The following is an 11,405-nucleotide window of genomic DNA, read 5'->3' as shown; positions in this document are numbered from 1 at the left end:
AGCAAAGTGGCAGACACGCCTGAGTTAGATCCTAGCATGGCGACCTTTCTCCGGAAATTCGGCAAAGACCCGAAGAAGGGTCTAGACCGTGCCTGGAGAGGATGCCAGGACAAGTTATTGGACATGTCCGGTCCTCTAACAAAAATACTGGATTTAGCCATAGAATCCAAAGAAACAGAGACCCCGTTGGATACGGAGGCGATACTTCAATGGGCTCAGAGAGCAATCTGCATCCTTGGCAATGCAAACTGCGCCATGTCAACGGAGCGCAGACGATCTTTCCTCATTCGTTTAGATCCAAAGCTCGCGGAGTGGGCCACTAATGAGGCAGGGTCGTCGGCCAATGGTATGCTCTCTGGAGATAAATTTATTTCCAATTTGAGCAAATACGTTGCTACCTTCACAGCCCTTGACAAAGCCCAGTCCAACATCAAGAAGGTATTCAACAACGCTCTTTCTATCCGGGCCGGACGTTTCAGGGGCCGAGCGCCAGGCCGAAGATACCAGGCTCCCAGATACGGCTCTCAGGGTAACCGTGGGAGTTATTCAAACCAAAGCAATTTCTACCCCAATCGCTACATAGGGCGTGGTAGAAACTCCAGAGGATATCGTGGAGGTAACTCCAACCAAGACAACGCAAACTCAGGTGAGAATTATTCCTCCCTCGGAAGTCATATTGGGGGGCAGGATACAGCATTTTCTCCCGGCTTGGGAATCAATTACTCAGGATCCTTGGGTTCTTCAATCAGTCCAGGGCTTCCAACTTGAATTTTACACCCCCCGAGGCAAATTAACCCTCCTATGCCTCTCCTTTTTTCCCTTACAGATCGCAAATTCATAAAAGAGGAGATTCTCTCTCTCATTCAAAAAGGAGCAGTGGTAGAAGCCTCTCTTCATCTGCGAGGTTTCGCCAGCACTATCTTTTTGGTACAAAAGAAGGGCGGCGGCTCCAGACTGGTCCTAAACCTCAAACATTTCAACTCTTGGATGGTGTATCGCCACTTCAAGATGGAGGGCATCCATGTCCTCAGAGATCTTTTAAGAGACAAAGACTGGATGGTACGTCTGGACCTCAAAGACGCTTACCTCTCAGTTCCAATTTTCGCACCTCACAGGCGTTTCCTACAATTCCAATGGGATTCCCAGTGGTTCGAATTCAAGGTTCTTCCCTTCGGCCTCTCCTCAGCACCCTGGTGTTTCACCAAACTCCTACGCCCAGTGGTGCAGTACTTAAGAGAACGTGGAGTGCGCCTAATTAGTTATCTGGACGACATTCTTATCATGGCCCAGGACAGAGATCTTGTACTGACTCACCTCAATTGGACAATGCAGTTACTCCAAGACCTCGGGTTTATCATAAACTCCGAGAAGTCCTGCCTAACCCCTTCACAGAATGTAGACTTCCTGGGGTTCCAGATAGACTCTGTGGCATCCTTATTAATTCTTCCGATCAGCAAGCGGAACCTGATCAAGAAAGAGTTGAGGAGAGCGCTTGCCTCTCCGACTATGTCATTGAGGACATTAGCACGCCTCGTCGGCCTCCTAGCATCATCCATCCAGGCAATTTTCCCGGGGCCCCTACATTACAAAGCCCTTCAGAGACTGAAGATTCTTCACCTTCAGAAAGATCTTCGATATTCAGAACTAATTCCCCTTTCGGAAGAAGCCAAGACAGAGATATCATGGTGGCTAGACCACATGGATGCATGGAATGGCAGAGCGATTTTTCCTTCCAATCCGGATGTGGTGATAGAGTCAGATGGCAGCCGTTGGGGCTGGGGGGCACGTTGCGGCCCTGTGGAGACAGGGGGCCGTTGGTCCCCGGGGGAACTATCCTATCACATCAACTGCCTGGAACTCCTAGCAGGATCGTTTGCCATCAAATCCTTGGCTCCTCGCCGGGCTCATTGTTGCATCCTTCTGCGGATGGACAATGTCTCCGCAGTCAGGTACATCAATCGCCTAGGAGGGACCAGGTCTCGTCTCCTAGCAGAGATAGCGAAGGAATTCTGGCACTTTTGCCTCAGCCAGAAGATTTCAGTGGTGGCAGAATACATTCCGGGCATTACCAGTACAACAGCAGATTGGAACTCTCAATTCCTTCGAGATGTCAGCGACTGGAGGCTCAATCGGAACATTTTTCAAGCTCACCAACTTCGTTGGGGGACATGTCAGATGGATTTATTTGCCTCCCAATTGAGGCCGGACCCTCAAGCGAAGGGGACGGACGCCTTCATGCAGTTGTGGCCGAAGGATCTTCTTTATGCCTTCCCTCCTTTTGTGATGATTCCTCGCGTCCTGGCACAAGTGCGTCGCCAACGCTCGGAAATCATTCTAGTGACTCCCTTGTGGAGTGCTCAACCCTGGTTCCCTTCCGCAATGAACCAGTCATGCGACTTTCTGGTGAAGATTCCATGATCTGAGGACCTTCTCTCGGATCCGTTGAACAGTTTTCACCCTCTAGTTCTGCAGGGACTGTTAATCCTGATGGCCTGGAGACTTTCAGGCGACGATGGCAAGTGCCTGGAGTTTCGGACACGGCAATGTTTTTCTTATCCCAATCTTGGGCCCCCTCCACTCAGAAAAGATACGAACAGTCCTGGAGGAAGTGGATACGTTGGTGCAATACAAGGAGTGTGGATCCCCTGGGGTCAGAGATTCATGTCATAGCCAATTTTCTGTCGGAATTGGCCTCCCAGGGTTTGGCATATAGGACAATTAATAATTGTCGCTCAGCTCTTTCTGCAGGTCACCCCCACATCCAGGGGAAGCCGGTAGGGGAACACCCCTTGATTTTCAAATTACTTAGGGGTATCCGCAATGGTAAAACCCCCTCAACCGAAATATACCTCCTTATGGGACGTTAACATCATTTTACGTTTCCTTAGAAACTGGCCGGATAATGAAGGTTTATCTCGCAAACAGCTACCTGCAAAATTGACGATGTTATTATGTTTGCTCTCCTGCAGAAGAGTCTCAGATGTTAAAGCTCTGGATTTATCACGTAGAGTATTTACTCCTAATGGAGTATCCTTTTCCATTTCTAGACGTACGAAAACTTCATCCAAATGTATTTCATATCCCTCTTTTCCGCACAATATGAAACTGTGTGTTGTTCAGTGTTTGAAAAATTATGAAGATGTCACAAGAGAATTCAGACAGAATGTTTCTGGGCAATTGTTGATTTTGTTACAAAAACCTTTTAATCCAGTCACTGCAGCAACCTTAGCCCGTTGGGTCAAGTGGTTATTAGCCGAAGCTGGTATTGACATAAGTGTTTTTGGGGCCCATTCGGTTAGAGGAGCCATGGCCTCGAAACCCTTTGCTACTGGAGCTAGGCTAGAGGACATCATGGCGGCAGCAGACTGGTCAAACGATTCCACTTTCAAGGTTTTCTATCACAAACCCATTGTTGATGTAGTATCAGAAGTGGTAAATAGACTTTGATCTAGCATAATCCGAAGCCTCCGGTCCTGACATAGAATTAAAATAATTCTAGCTATCGCATCAAGAATTTTAGATTCTATTAAGGACATGGAGGCGAGGATTATCCCACCTATTATGCACATTTTATGGCTTTGGTGTTATAAATGTTATAAACGTTAAATTGTTATAATATAAAACGTGAATAAAATACCCTCCCATGGTATACCTCGATATTAGTTTGATTTTTGGTCTCACTCAGGAACATCCAACACGACTTCATGAAAGTATCCAATGGATCACCGCTGGTAAAATTATTTCTCCAATGTCTTGAGATCGTTTCAAAGACCCGTAGAGAGAGAGTTACCAAGTTCTGCAAGTTAACGCATGTTTGAACTGTTTTCGCAAAGAAAGAGGAAGGACTATGGCGTTTAGGCTATTTATGGACGGTATTGAGCCATGATAGGTGGTATAGGGCTCATGGGACTTGGAGTTTTTTTTAATTGTTACATTTTATTGGCTGCTGTGTATGTCAGTAAAGTTAAGAGAAGCATAATCCTCCCCTCCGTGTCCTTAATAGAATCTAAAATTCTTGACGCGATAGCTAGAAAATTTTTAATTCTTCCTTGTTCAGGCTAGACCCCAGACACACACCAGGGGGTCGGAGACTGCATTGTGTGAGGGCAGGATCAGTCCTTTCAGGTGTGAACGACCACTCCTCCCTCCCCTCTAGCTCAGGTGGCTCATCAGGATATGCAGGCTACACCCCGCCCCCTTTTGTGTCACTGTCTAGAGAGGTGCAAAGCAGCCCTACTGTCAATCTGACAGACAATCCACAAACAGGCAGAGTCACAGAATGGTTTAACCAAGAAAATGCCTACTTACTAAAAGTGGCATTTTCAAACAGACAATTTAAAAACCAACTTCACTTAAAAATTTTTTTTTAAATTGTGAGTTTAGAGACCCTAAACTCCACAAGTTTTATCTGCTCTCAAAGGGAATCTGCGCTTTAAGGATATTTAAAGGCATCCCCCATGTTAACCTATGAGAGAAATAGGCCTTGCACAGTGAAAACCGAATTTGGCAATATTTCACTGTTAGGACATGTTAAACACACAAATATATGTCCTACCTTAAACATACACTGCACCCTGCCCTTGGGGCTACCTAGGGCCTACCTTAGGGGTGCCTGACATGTAGTAAAAGGGAAGGGTTAGGCTTGGCAGGTAGGTACACTTGCCAAGTCGAATTGGCAGTTTGAAACTGCACACACAGACACTGCAGTGGCTGGTCTTGTTGTGTAGCCATTTTAGCTATAGCTCCGCGCGCGTTATTTTAACACACTAGGCCAAGCCACTGTGCACCTTAACCAAGATATATTTTATTCTGCTTTATTTTATTATTATTCCAATAGCCACTTTTACGCTCTTGTTTTATTTTCTGTTTATCTAACTGTTTTTGCCTAGGCCAGCACTCTGTTCTCAAACAAGACGTTCTTGCTCACTCTTTGCTTCTTCCAAGGCTACAGAATGGTACATTGCCAGTGAACATGGTAGAAGTTTAGTCTCCAACATTCGTAGAAAACACACATTCTTATGTAAGGACATCTTCTCAGAACATCAGCTGTGTTGTTATAAAAACACTTCCTTGTCCCTTACACGTTAGAGGGAGATTCCAGATAGAGAACCACGACTGTATGATGACTGACGAATGCTTCGCTACAGATGCTAATGCAGACTGCAGGTCTTTGCTCAGGTATGCGGATGATGTCTTCCTAGGGGAACCTGAAGGGCAGAATTAGAGCTTAACATGCTGTGCTCTATTATAGCCTAGGTAGGAGTTAGTCTATTGACCATGGAGACAATATGATAGCGTTATTCCTATGCTTTACTCTCCTTGTCACCATTTTAATACTGTCATGCTGTGTCGTCCAGGTTATTGCAGCTCACGCTTTGCTATCTAAGATGCAGTAGTTTTAATAAAATCATTATTGAAACATATACTGCCTCTGTTTGTCATTTATATATGAGACTAAGGTTACTGAGCGAAACGGATGAGACCTGAGTGACCACAGCTTCCCTGAGAAACCAATTATGTCATGCGCTCTGCTGGCCAGTCATCCCTGCCCTCGGGTAGAGATGAGGCACTGCTAGTTAGCCGGAGCAAAACCCGGATTAGAGCAACAGGTGTCACCCGCAGTGGGTCAGACTTAGTCTCCCACGCCGCGGGCGATTCTGCCGCTCAAAATCCAGTAGTCTCATTAGAATAATGGTTGCAGGACTACTAATGGGGGTGGCACAACCAGTGCTGCAGGCCCACTAGTAGCATTTGATTTACAGGCCCTGGGCACCTCTAGTGCACTTTACTAGGTGCTTACCAGTAAATCAAATATGCATAAACCAATCAACAGTACAATTTCAATAGGGAGCACTTGCACTTTAGCACTGATTAGCAGTGGTTAAGTGCGCAGAGACAATAAACCAGCACAAACAGAGTCCAGTACACCATAAAACCAGGAGGCATGAAGGCAAAAAGACAGGGGAGACACGCCAAAAATCTGCCAGGTCTAACACATATCCCCTCCAGCTGACAGTAGGGAGGACTGCCCAAGTCCTGGGGAGTCCTCCTCACTAAGGCGGAAGAACCTGGACAGACTATCAGCGCTGGCGTGTTCTGTGCCAGGGCGGTGTTCCACCATAAAGTCCATCCCCTGTAGGGAAATGGACTACCTCAACAGTTTTGGGTTCTCACCCCTCATCTGCATTAACCATCTGAGGGGCCTGTGGTCGGTTTGAACCCGGAAGTGAGACCCAAACAAGTAAGGTCTTAGCTTCTTCAGTGCCCAGACCACAGCAAAAGCTTCCCTTTCAATTGCACTCAACCTCTGTTCCCTGGCGAGTAGTCCTCTGCTAAGGAAGACTCCAGGCTGGTCTAGGTCCTCCTCATTTAGCTGTGAAAGTACTGCTCCCACACCATACTCAAAAGCATCTGTCTGTACCACAAAGTCTTTGGAGAAGTCAGGAGCCAGTAGCACTGGCGCTGTGCACATGGCCTCCTTTAGGGTGTTAAACGTGGTCTGGCACACCTCAGTCCAGATCACCTGTCTAGGCTGCTTCTTAGAAGTCAGCTCTGCCAAGGGGGCAACAATGGTGCCATATCCCTTGACCAACCTCTTGTAGTACCCGATGAGGCCCAAGAAGGCTCTCACCTCTGTCTGGATCTTGGGGGTGCCCAAGCCCGAATGGCATCAATTTTGGGTTGTAGGGGTGCCACCCGGCCACTCCCTACCTGATGTCTTAAGTACACCACTAACCCCCTGCCCTATCTGGCACTTACTAGCATTGATAGTGAAGCCTGAGGCTTGCAGTGCCTTCAACACTTCCCAGAGGTGGTGCAGGTGGTCCTCCCATCTGGAGCTGAAAACAGCAATGTCGTCAAGGTAGGCGGCACTGAAGTCTTTAAGCTCAGCCAGGACCTGATTGACCAACCTCTGGAAGGTGGCAGGGGCGTTCTGCAATCCAAAGGGCATGACCCGGAACTGGAAGTGCCCCTCTGGTGTTGAGAATGCTGACCTCTCCCTGGCCCCCTCGGTTAAGGCAATCTGCCAGTACCCAGATGTTAAATCAAAGGTGCTGAGGAACTTGGCTGCCCCCAACCGATTTATGAGCTCATCAGCTCTGGGGATGGGGTTGGCATCCATTTTAGTGACAGCATTGAGCCCCCAGTAGTCCACACAGAACCAAAGTTCTGGTGTTGCACCAGGTGCAGCAGGCTTGGGTACCAAGACCACTGGGCTGGACCAAGGGCTGATGGAGCACTCAATCACCCCTAAAGCCATCATCTTGGAAACCTCTTCCTTGATGCTGGACTTCTCTCCATCAGCTAACCTGTAAACTTTGTTTTTCACAGGCAGTCTGTCTCCAGTCTCCACATCATGCATGCATAGATGGGTGACACCTGGAGTGAGTGAGAATAGAGTGGCAAAGTGTTCCAGTAACTGCCGACACTCACTCTGCTGTATTAGAGTCAGAGAAGGGGAGAGGACTACACCTTCTACTGACCCATCCTGCTCCTTGGCAGACAGGAGGTCGGGGAGAGGTTCACTCTCCTCTTCTGCCCCATCATCTGTAGCCAGAAGCATGGTTAACTCAGACCTCTCAAAGTGAGGTTTGAGGCGGTTCACATGTAGAACCCTCAAGGGATTCCTAGGAGTCTGCAAGTCCACCAAGTAGGTGACCTCACTCTTGCGCTCCTTCACCTTAAACAGCCCTGACCACCTGTCCTGCAGAGCAAAAGGCTCTACGGGGGCCATGACACACACACTTTTAGGCCAGGCTGAAACTCAACCAGAGTGGTATTTTGGTCATATCAGCGTTTTATGTCCTCCTGGCTTGCCTCAAGGTTCTCTTGTGTGAGCTTCCTGAGGCGGGCGGTCTGGTTTCAGGAAGGTCAGCATGTAAATAAATACATTCTGGGGTGGCTTTCTAGAAGCTTGCTCCCAGTCCTCTTTCACCAGACTCAGAGGTCCTCTGACCGGGTTCCCATACAACAGTTCAAAGGGGCTAAAGCCAACCCCCTTCTGTGGTTCTTCTCGGTAGGCAAAGAGAAGGTATGATAAGAGGACGTCCCACTTACGACTCATGGAGTCTGACAGACCCCCAATCATGCCTTTCAGGGTTCGGTTGAATCTCTCAATTAACCTGTTACCTTGGGGGTGGTAAGGAATGGTGAATTTGTAGTTCATTCCACATTCCTTTCACATAGCCTTTATGTTCATGGACATAAAGTTGGTACCCCAGTTAGATACCACCTTCTTGGGGAAACCCACTCGGATAAAGATCCCCATTAGTTCCCTGGCCACAACGGGCGCTGTCACTGTTCTCAGAGGGATAGCTTCCAGGTACCGGGTGGCCTGGTCCACCAAGACCAGGATGAACCTGTTGCCTAGGGCTGTCTTGGGGTCCAGAGGTCCCACTAAGCCAATGCCCACCCACTCAAAAGGGGTGCTCACGACAGGAAATGGTTGGAAGGGGGCCTTACATTTCCCTCCACTTTTGCCACTTGCTTGGCAAGTCTGGCAGGACCTACAGAACACATCTGAATGTTTTCTCATTTGGGGCCAATAAAAGTGCCAAACGCACATCATGAGCCAAACCCAGTAGGAAGGCTCTGAAGTTCTGGGGTACCACCAGCACACGGGCTGCCCTAGGTTCAGGAACCTTAGGCTCGCTATACAGGAGATCATTCTCCCAGTATATCAGGTGATTCTTGGGCTCAGCACCAGCTGCCTGGTCTTTGGCCTGCTGCCTAAGACACATGAGAGTACGGCACACCTTCTGCTCCGTGTAGAACTCGTCCCTGGTGGGACCCCCCTCTTGCTGCCCATGGGTCAGCTCAGGTAGGACTCCCAGTTCGGCCACTTGCTCCCCTGTAGGTGCCCGGGCTTCCCCCTCAAGGTCAGCCTCCTCCTGGACTGTGGGAACTTCTGGGGTGGGTTTCCCGCACCCCTTGCCCTTTCCCTCGGCAGTCACCTGGGCCACTGTTTCAGGCTCCAGGTCTGTCTGATCACCCTGACTGGCTGCCATGGACCAAGTGGTCACGCATGCCCACTCTGGCAACCCCAACATCCCCATATAGTCCTGAGCTCCACCTCCTTCCAGGCAGAGGTCTCCAGGTTGTTGCCCAGCAGACCGTCAACTGGCATGGTGGGACTCATAGCTACCCTCAAGGAACCTGAGACCCCTCCCCACTCAAAGGGAACCTGTGCCACCTTACATTGGCGCTCTGAACGGTCCACTGCAACTACTTGGTGGAATACACTAGGGACTATGTGCTCTTCAGATACCAGGCGACACCGGACCGTGGTCACACAGGCTCCAGTATCTCTGAGAGCCTCTACCCTTTGCCCATTGATGGTCACCCACTGCCTGTATTTCTTAGTGTTATCAGGCGTTAGGTTTCTCTGGCCCATCTCACATCCCCTAGTGAGACAAGGGTCATCTCTGTGGGATCCCCACCTGGGACCACCTCCTCCCTAAGAGCTACACTGGCCAACCCCTTGGTCTGCCCACTGCTGGGTGGTGGTGTCCGTAAGGAAATGCCTCCTTGGCATGGTTACCCCCTGAATTTTTGCCTTTGCTGATGCCAAGTTTTGATTGAGAGTGTGCTGGGACCCTGCTAACCAGGCCCCAACACTAATGTTCTTTCCCTAAACTGTACCTTTGCTTCCACAATTGGCACAGCCCTGGCACTCAGATAAGTCCCTTGTAACTGGTACCCCTGGTACCAAGGGCCCTGATGCCAGGGAAGGTCTCTAAGGGCTGCAGCATGTCTTATGCCACCCTGGGGACCCCTCACTTAGCAAATGCACACTGCCTCACAGCTTGTGTGTGCTGGTGGGGAGAAAATGACTAAGTCGACATGGCACTCCCCTCAGAGTGCCATGCCAACCTCACACTACCTATGGCATAGGTAAGTCACCCCCTAGCAGGCCTTACAGCCCTATGGAAGGGTGCGCTATACCACAAGTGAGGGCATAAGTGCATGAGCACTATGCCCCTCCAGTGTCTAAGCAAAACCTTAGACATTGTAAGTGCAGGGTAGTCATAAGAGTATATGGTCTGGGAGTTTGTCATACACGAACTCCACAGTTCCATAATAGCTACACTGAAAACTGGGAAGTTTGGTATTAAACTTCTTAGAACAATAAATGCACACTGATGCCAGTGTGGAATTTAGTGTACAAAGCACCCAGAGGGCATCTTAGAGATGCCCCCTGAATACCAATCTGACTTCTAGTGTGGGGCGGACCAGTTTCTGCCAGCCTGCCACAACCAGACGAGTTGCTGGCCACATGGGGACAGTGCCTTTGTCACTCTGTGGCCAGGAACAAACCCTGTATTGGGTGGAGGTGCTTCACACTTCCCCTTGCAGGAACTGTAACACCTGGCGGCTCAACCCCTTTGTTACAGCACCACAGGGCATCCCAGCTAGTGGAGATGCCCGCCCCTCCGGCCACTGCCCCCACTTTTGGCGGCAAGGCTGGAGGAGGTAATTAGAAAAACAAGGAGGAGTCACCCACCAGTCAGGACAGCCCCTAAGGTGCCCTAAGCTGAGGTGACCCCTCAATAGGATTAGGGATGTGCCCCCCTCCCTTCAGGGAGGAGGCACAAAGAGGGTGTAGCCATCCTCCAGGACAGTAGCGATTGACTACTGCCCTCCCAGACCTAAACACACCTCTAAATTTAGTATTTAGGAGCACCCCAGAACCCAGGAAATCAGATTCCTGCAACCTGAAGAAAGAAGGACTGCTGACCTACAAGCCCTGCAGAGAAGACGGAAGACAGCAACTGCTTTGGCCCCATCCCTACTGGCCTGTCTCCTGACTCGAAAGCCTGCAACCAGCGATGCATCCGACAGGGACCAGCGACCCCTGAAGCCTCAGAGGACTACCCTGGACTAAAGGACCAAGAAACTCCCTGAGCAGTGGCTCTGCTCAATTTTAACAACCACTTTGCAACTTTCTTGCAACTTCAAAGAACTTCGCTCTTCCCGCCGGAAGCGTGAGACTTCACACTCTGCACCTGACGCCCCCGGCTTGAGATCCAGAGAACAAACACCACAGGGAGGACTCCCCGGCGACTGCGACCCCGTGAGTAGCCCGAGACGACCCCTCTGGACCCCCACAGCAACACCTGCAGGGAAAATCCAGGGGCTCCCCCTGACCGCGACTGCCTGTAACAAGGGACCCAATGCCTGGACCAAGTACTGCACCCGCAGCCCCCAGGACCAGAAGGAACCAAACTTTAGTGCAGGAGTGACCCCCAGGCGACCCTCTGCCTAGCCCAGGTGGTGGCTGGCCCGAGAAGCCCCCCTGTGCCTTGCCTGCACCGCTAGAGTGACCCCCTGGTCCCTCCATTGAAACCAATACAAAACCCAACGCCTGCTTTGCACACTGCACTTGGCCGCCCTGTGCCGCTTAG

Source organism: Pleurodeles waltl, chromosome 4_2, assembly GCF_031143425.1.
Source record: "Pleurodeles waltl isolate 20211129_DDA chromosome 4_2, aPleWal1.hap1.20221129, whole genome shotgun sequence".
Classification (NCBI taxonomy): Eukaryota; Metazoa; Chordata; class Amphibia; order Caudata; family Salamandridae; genus Pleurodeles; species Pleurodeles waltl.
This window is presented reverse-complemented; position numbering follows the sequence as displayed.